The sequence below is a fragment of the Paramisgurnus dabryanus genome, chromosome 5, assembly GCF_030506205.2.
Source record: "Paramisgurnus dabryanus chromosome 5, PD_genome_1.1, whole genome shotgun sequence".
Lineage (NCBI taxonomy): Eukaryota > Metazoa > Chordata > Actinopteri > Cypriniformes > Cobitidae > Paramisgurnus > Paramisgurnus dabryanus.
The window spans coordinates 14,330,729-14,337,074 of record NC_133341.1 but is presented as its reverse complement, the minus strand read 5'-3'; positions in this window follow the sequence as shown (position 1 = coordinate 14,337,074).

The window sequence follows — 6,346 nt, the reverse complement described above, 5'->3', positions numbered from 1 at the left end:
ATTTTACAAGTCTGTTATATAATATTGTTTGACTGCACAAACATTTTAGTGAAATATGCAGTTGGTCCTTCCTTTAAATTATGTAATCAATAAACACAGTTTTAATAGTTTTCTGCATTTTTGTACCAAGACCTGGGCAAATGTGTTATTAATAATTAGGGATCGACTGACATGGATTTTTCAGTGCCGATACCGATTTTTGTTTCATCAGCCTTGGCTGATGACCGATACAGGCTGCCGAATTTCTTGAGGCGATATTTGGAGACGATATTGGCGAACACGGTAGTGTCATATCAGCCGATGCTGATATACATAAAACTCGCAAATATCGGGCCGGTATATCGACCAGCCGATATATCGGTCTATCTCAAATAATAATGTTATCGAGTAGGGATGCACCGATACCACTTTTTTGGAATACGAGTACGAGTATGAGTACTTGCATTTCAGTACTTGCCGATACCGAGTACTTAATAACAAAAAAATAATTTAAATTTACAGGTAACAGCTTTAGTAATATAATTTAACAAAAAAACAAAGGACTAGTTTTCCAGTTTGTTGTAAACTCTGCCTCTTTGGAAAACACAAGAGGCATTAACCCCTTACACGCTGCTCAAACATAGACATTTCTCAGACCGTGGTATCGATTCCAGGTATCGGGGGACTTTTAACGAGTACGAGTACTTTAGAAAATGTGGTATCGAGGCCAATAACCAATACCAGTATCGGTATCTGTGCATCCCTATTATTGAGGATAACATTTAGGGCAGGTCATCACACTAAAAACACACCAGCATTAGGTCAAAAAGGTACAACCCCAGCCGTTAGGTTAAATCAATCCAGAAAATTTTCATATAATACCCAACAATAGGTTAAAATAACCTAGCAAATAAATTACAACCCAACAGGTTGGCTTGCTCTCTTTTTTTACCCTACACATTTTCTTAGGGTACATACCTGTTATTAATAATTCCAACATTTCAAATAAACAGTGTTCCTGTGGCTCAGTAAGAAAAGCAGTCAAAAGGTTGTGGGATTGCACTTGTTTATTGTTTTGGATTACAGCTTCTGTCTAATGCATAATTTTAATAATATACTAATATAACGTAAAATGCAATATACAAAGCTCTACCTAATCCATTTTATATGAAAAGTATTTTCATTTCTAACTTCCCTGCTTGTCTCTGAACCACATTAAGAAAAACTCATGTGAAGGTAATTTATCTGCTTGGCGTCTAATGTCAAATTGTGTGTTGACTCTGATAGAACATCCAGTGTTGGTGGTGTAATGCATTACAAGTAATGTGCATTACGTGATAATATTACTTTTCTGAAGTAACAAGTAAAGTAACGCATTACTTTTTAAATGTACACATTAATATTTGAGTTACTTTTTTTAAAAATTAATGCAAGTTACTTTTTTAGTTTAATTAATTTGATTAAAAAAATTACTGAATTAAACTGAAACGTAGTCACATTACGCACTCTATGTGTACACACCTGTGTGGGAACAGTTTGAGTCAGAAAGTGAGATGGCAGGCCAGAGCTCGATATTTTTGTGATGAAATCAAAACTTTTCAGTCATAAAAAACCTGCAAGGCCTAAAAGAGATCAAGCCTCAGCCAAGACAAAGTAACGCAAAAGTAACTAAGAAGTAACGTAAGCATTGCTTTCCATGAAAAGTAACTAAGTAACGCAATTAGTTACTTTTTTGAGAGTAACTTAATATTGTAATGCATTACTTTTAAAAGTAACTTTCCCCAACACTGAGAACATCCCACACATTTACACATTGACATTTTATATGAAAGAAATGCATTGTTGTCTTTAACTTTAGAAAACAAGCTTCAGAACACAATTGGCATGTTTCATTGTTTTATTGCACATTGTGCTGCTGTTAAATTAGGCCATTATTTTGATAAATTAAGTGTTTATTCTAATAATTATTAATAATGCATTTAATTGTTTATTAAAAGGTTGCTTTCAGTTATAGAATTGTATATTAGTCTTGCACATACAATATATAATACAATACATAAACAAAATACTTGCAGCATGTATTGCTATTTTCAGCCTACAAAAAGCGTTAATGTGGATAATACCTTAGACGGAAACCTAATTTGTGAAATCATATCTTATAAATTTGTGTAATTTAATTGGTATATAATTATTTAATGTAAAAAATATGCAGCATTTTCAGCAAATCAACATATATTTTATGCAACTTTAACTTAAAAAATTAAGTTAAACAATTACAACTTGATTTTATAAGTTCAATCAACTTTTCACAAGCCAAAACTTAAAATCGTTAGTGGAATTGACTTGCAAAACCAAGTTGTTTTAACTTCTCGCTGCATTTTTTTACAGCGTAATTATTTAAAACAGCAATACTACTTACAGTTGATGTGACCAAATTTTCAACACAGTGCATTCATAGACAGCTGATGCTTACCTTTTTGAAAGCAGTCCTTAAAACTACAGTTATCCTCAATTCAGTATTTCATGCTCCTTAAGAGCTATATATAAACAAGGTGTTTTCATCCATTGCCTCCAGGTGTCCACTGTAAGACGAAGCAGAAAATGTCTGGACATGATGTTCGCCAATTCTCAGCTACATCCATAAATGTGTTTGGGTTGTTGAAGACTAAAAAATGCTAGAAAGTTACATCGCAGTTGTTCTTCACCTCGTCGGGCTGGAGGTGGCAATGGATTTTCTTATTGCAAAAGCGACCTGAGGTGCAGCAGTGGAAAGAGGTGGATGTCATAACACAAGTAAATACTAAATGAGAGGCTGCAAACTGTTTAAACTCAACACACCGGTGACAATGTACAGACACCACTCTTCATGTTTACCTCATATGTGTTCTGAACACTGATGAGGTGAATTGGATGGATACCATTCACCCTCATCTATAAACAAGAATATAGTGTATTACAACAACTGTGAACCGCACTCGTTTCTTTCTTTATGTACGATACTGAGTTGATGTACAAACGGGCCTGGGTTTCATCTGTAAGGATGAGTGCTGGGTGTAGGCACGCTGTGTGGTATGGATTTATTTTTACTAGAAGAAGGGTGCGATGCACACCCAGGCTGGTTTGATGAATTCTGATGGCAAGTATTTTGAAGCTTGAACAATATGAACTGGATCCTAAATTGTAATAATAATAAAACAGATCATTAAATTAACAAATTTCTCTGATATATATTTCTGATTAAAGCAGGATAAAAGAAACAACGCATATTTACAGTACATATATATGTTCACACAGAGGCTCAGGAGTTCACCTGATTCAGTGTTGATAAGATTTAAAGAGTTAACCGTATATTTAAACTTTGTAAACCAAAAGTTTGTTTATCTGTACATCACACTTTTAGATGCAGATATATGCGAATTTATACTAATAATACTAAAGTCAGTGGAAAGTGCTATGTTGTGGTAAGCCGATTGCAGTACATTGTATGCATAGCAAATATCAGCCCTTGCTTTCTAATAATTACAAAAGTTTCATATTACAAAAACTATTAAATCAGGTTTACAATTGAAATTTCCTTTCTTATTATTTTTTATGACTCATAAGAAATAAACAGACTGCATAAATAGGTGTCTATCTGTGTTTGTCTTCAGAGAGACATCTGTGCCCAAAACATCACTTGTGCATGAATAAGACATTGTTATTTAAGTGCAGTGCTATTGTAACAAAACACAGACCCCTGTGTTTGAGAGGAAAATGGGAAGAAAGTACTTTCATTAATTCAAAGTATTATGAAAATATAAATGTCCTTAAGTGTCTGACTCCTCAATGCATTCATTTTGGAAAGACAGAGCCTCTTCAGTTTAAGGGCATGGTTTAGCTATGCTTTCACGTTTTTTTTTTTTCAGAATGTTTCTTTATCTTATTTTCTCTCTTTTAAAGCAACTTTTGTACTACCATGCTGTTTAAATAATAATTTAATCTCTGGCTTGTACAGACTTTATTGTAGGATGCTATAGTTGATGCAGAAAGATATGTCATGATTGTGAACCCGGAAGTTCTGCTGGAACCGACTTGCTGACGGCACTCATCTGAACCTTCTGGCACCTTGGTATCTATGTTCTGTTTACATTCAAATGTTCTGATGTTCTTCCAGTAAACTGTGCTTGTAGTGACTGCGGATTCAGTCTGTATCCTTATCTGATAAGCAGTGTGACAAAAGGAAGAAGAATTAAAGAACAACTGTAAAGAAACACTGTTGTTAGGCATGTATACCCTAATGCAGTCATTTTTCATGTTCCCATGGGACCCACTGATCTGCACATTTTGCATGTCTCCCTTATCTAACACACCTGATTCAGATCATTAGCTTATTAAGGGAGAGATCCATGAACAGAACTAGGTGTGTCAGTTAAAGCAACACTAAAGAGTTTTTGCTCTTTGCTCCCCCTACAGGTTGGAAGCGGAATTGTCCATTACCACTGTCGTAAATAATTTATTATAAAACGGGCAGTTCTGGTTCTTCATTCTGATTGGTTGAAACGCGTTCTAAGCCGTGATAAAATACACCGGTAACCTCACGGTTCAGACCACATTACATAAGTATCACTGCGCCACTGTTGCTGCGTGCTGATTTAAGAAAATAAACACCAGTGTCTTTAATCATATTTTTAATTTGTCTACAATTGCACAATTAATGGCGATATCCAGATAACTGTCAATAAATATTGTGGCGTCATCTCGTCGATAAAGAGAAAACGTTGTCTGAGGAGTTTATAAGTCAAGTTCATACGTCCCCTATTATCCACTTGGGGGCGATCTTACCCAACTTAAACACTGACACATTCACTCAACACTGAAAACACAGCGTGTAAGTTTTGATGGCTCTGATTCTGATCTCTTACAAAAGTTATTCACAAAAATGGAATTATCTCCGCTTTTAGCTGAAAATTTGAGAGGTGATAAGAGATCAAAAGAAGGTAGGATGAAACGTTTTTTTTTTGTTGGGTTTTGTTTGAAAGCGGATGATCTGTTCTTTCATTTGATATTTTATGTTTATTTAAAGAAGATAATTTTTCTGCAAGGCATTAAACTAAAACTGGGTGGCAACTTAAAAAAAAAACGCTGACGGGGAAAGAGTTAAGCATGCTTCCAAGCATATTATCATCACTTCAACGGTTGCACAATATAAATGTTAATGTAGTAAATTAAATTAGATAAATGTTGATTTATAAAATAAACACCACAGTCTTAAATCATATTTTCATTGTGTCTTTGCTGCGTCTGTGTTGGTTGGGAACTGCGCTCTGTTTCAGTCACACTTGATTCTGAGGAATTACTTTGTTTGGCGGAAGAGTAATATTTGTACTAATATAATTACAACTTATTTGTGTTTTATTTTATAAAATCCCTCTAACTTATGCATATGAAGTAACCGTTTTAAAAACGCAATAAACCCCCTCGAAGCAGTGGGGTTACAGTGCATTTTATTACAGCTAAGAGGGGTTTTAGGCACTCCGCTTCGCGTCGTGCCTAACAACGCCCCTTAGCTGTTATAAAATGCACTGGTAACCCACTGCTTCTTGGGGTTTATTGCTTTAGCCTACTGCAGCAAAGCTGGCTCTGATTGGATTGTAGCTCTGCCGTGAAGCAAGTTTTTGTAGTTTTCACTCGAACTACAGGACCGCGACCCGACGGTTGGAAACTTCTTCAGTGCGGTTTTGGCTGATAGAGGGCTGCAAAGCGAATGTGAAAGTGCCATTCACCCTGTTTCAAGTGGATGAACGACTGAAACTTTTTTGGAAACTTTATTTTAAGGTAAAAAAACTCTTTGGTGTTGCTTTAAGGGAGATATACAAAATATGCAGAGCAGTGGGTCCTCTGGGACAAGATTGAAAATCACTGCCCTAATGCACTGCTAGACATTTCTGTCATTTTTTATTGTATTTTACACAGTATCATATAGCAAATTCTCTATACAGGAAGGAACTGTAATTTGCAGAAAATTATGGGAATTTTCTGTGATGTCAAACACCATACAGTTACTTACTAAGAACTGAAGTATGCTACGTTATTTAACAGAATATCTCTTTTGGTGGTCTTTTTACCATTGACCTAAGCCATTTTTAATTTAGCTAATTTCTTACAAATGCATGTACAGGCTATGCCCTACGTTTACAGATTAGAACCCCCAAAGCCCCATGCACAGATCCATTACACAAATACGTTGATGAGTTTTTAAAGAGGAGTTTCACCAAAACAACAAGTTGTGAGACAGATGTGGGGAACAAAATAAGGAGTTTTTCTAAACGGTGAAGTTTTTATAAGCTGACACAGATCCTGGGAACAAATAAACGGTAGAGTTGTTATA